This window comes from Callithrix jacchus, chromosome 9 (genome assembly GCF_049354715.1).
Source record: "Callithrix jacchus isolate 240 chromosome 9, calJac240_pri, whole genome shotgun sequence".
Classification (NCBI taxonomy): Eukaryota; Metazoa; Chordata; class Mammalia; order Primates; family Cebidae; genus Callithrix; species Callithrix jacchus.
The window spans coordinates 40226101-40228235 of NC_133510.1; the positions used below are offsets into that span (position 1 = coordinate 40226101).

At 37.5% G+C, this 2135-nt stretch overlaps 1 non-coding gene across 1 annotated transcript; it reads right to left on the reverse strand.

Annotated features, from left to right (window-relative positions):
* Window positions 1-1590: 1590 nt before the first annotated feature.
* On the reverse strand, window positions 1591-1754 carry LOC118144734 (U1 spliceosomal RNA). The gene has a single exon (XR_004729473.2). It is a non-coding gene; the product is annotated as a U1 spliceosomal RNA (small nuclear RNA).
* Between the last annotated feature and the right edge of the window lie 381 nt (window positions 1755-2135).

The following is a 2135-nucleotide window of genomic DNA, read 5'->3' on the forward strand; positions in this document are numbered from 1 at the left end:
GTAGTCCCAGCTACTCAGGAGGCTGAGGTTGGAGAATTGATTCAGCCCAGGAGGCTGAGGCTACAGTGAGCCATGATTGGGCCACTGCACTCCAGCCTGGGTGACAGAGTGCGACTGTGCCAAAAAAAGAAAGAAAAGAAAGAAAGAGAGAAAGAAAAGAAAGAAAAAGAAAAAAGAGAGAGAGGGAGGGGGGAGGGAGGGAGGGAGGGAAGGAAGGAAGGAAGGAAGGAAGGAAGGAAGGAAGGTAGGTCTCAAGGTCTCTCAGAGCCACAGAGCTTTCCAGAATGGAATCAGATGCCATTTAAAAATGTTTAAGAGTTAAGTGGCCTGTCACTAAAATATATGAGAGAAGGCAAAATTTCATCAAAAATCTGAGTTTTGTGGAGCTGGCCAGAAAGAAACATTTTAATATTCTAAAAGGCAAAGAAATGAAAAATCCAAGTGTTCTGGCAGAGGCAGGTTAGAGGCAGACTTCTAAGAATACATGGAGGAAAGAGAGAATTATATGATGTAAATGAGTTCTGTGGCATAACAATGTTTGGCCCTTACATTAGTCTTCATATTTTTGTGTTTTTTTGTCCAGCTATGGAAAATTTAAAATAATTAAACAGTAAAACTATCTGAGCCTGGGAAACGTCTAATAAATATTTCTTTGCTAATTTAATTTTTTTCTTTGGTCATAAGTTTTAGGTTTTCAACTTCTTGAGTCAATATTATCCATTATATTTTTCTGTTAATCATCTAGTTTACTGAGATTTCTGTTTTATCTGCATATACAAATAATTGTTATTTTATCATTAAAAATGTCCAGACTGTTGCTTATTTCTTATTTTACTTATGGTGTGTGTGTGTGTGTGTGTGTGTGAGAGAGAGAGAGAGAGAGAGAGAGAGAGAGAGAGAGAGAAGACTGAATTTGACAGGAAGATGCTTATTTCATTTGTATTTCCCCGCCAAAAAATCTGCTATTGGATTTATCATTTATACTGTTTTTATTTTCTTTAAGTTGATTTTCATTTTCTCTTTTCTTAGATTTGTTTCAGCTACTCTATTTTTTTGAGTTGAATAGTTAGATTTTTTTTTTAAGAAGAAAAACATTTAAGGTTATGAGTTACACTGTAGCTTGGCTACAACCCATAGACTAAGTTTTCTATGTATTGTTCTCATTTTCATTATTATTATGATTTTTTTTGAGACAGGGCGAGAGTGCACTGGTATGCTCATGGCTCCCTGCAGCCTCAACTTTCCAGGCTCAAGTGATTTTTCCACCTCAGCCTCCCTAGTAGCTGGGACTACTGGTGTGTACCACCATGTCCCACACATTTTTTTGTATTTTTTGTAGAGATGAAGGTCCCACTATGTTGCCCAGGCTAGCCTTGAACTTCGGGGCTCAGGTGATCCCCCTGCCTCAGCCTGCCAAAATGAGCCACTGCCCTCAGTCAATTTTCATTATTTTGCATAGTTTGATGTTATATTTGTTTTCTTCTTTGACTCAATATTATTTTATTTTTTAGAAAAGAAACTCTGACCAAATTACTAATCTCTCTCTTAATTTTTTTAGTAGAACTTTTTTTTAGTTCTTTTTTTTTTTCTCAGGGGAAAGTGAGAACGCAGTCCCCCACTACCACAAATTATACAGTCGAGTTTCCCACATTTGGGGAAATCGCAGGGGTCAGCACATCTGGAGTGCGATGGATAAGCCTCGCCCTGGGAAAACCACCTTCATGATCATGGTCTCTCCCCTGCCAGATAAGTATGGTTCTTTTTTATCCTAAAATAGTTTCTGAAAATTAGGCCACAGAAGAATTTTAGGAAAAACAACAGAAGTCATTGCATTTGAATCATTTACTTCACTTATTTGATCCTACTTTTCCGTGTCCCAGATTAAATCAACAGGCTTTGAAAATCTGAGTTCTATGCCATTTAACTCTGAATGAAGAGTGTAAAGTGAAAGACGTGGGAAAAGGGATGTTTTGACATCAGCGAATTTGTCCTACAGCTAGTATCTTTGATTTATGATCCAAAGGCAGAAATATAAGTGAACTGGCTATTTCATTTGCCTAGAGCACAAAATAAGCAGTAAGTATGGATGTTGGTAGAAAGGCGCAGGTGGAGGTTGTGGAATACAAATGTGATAT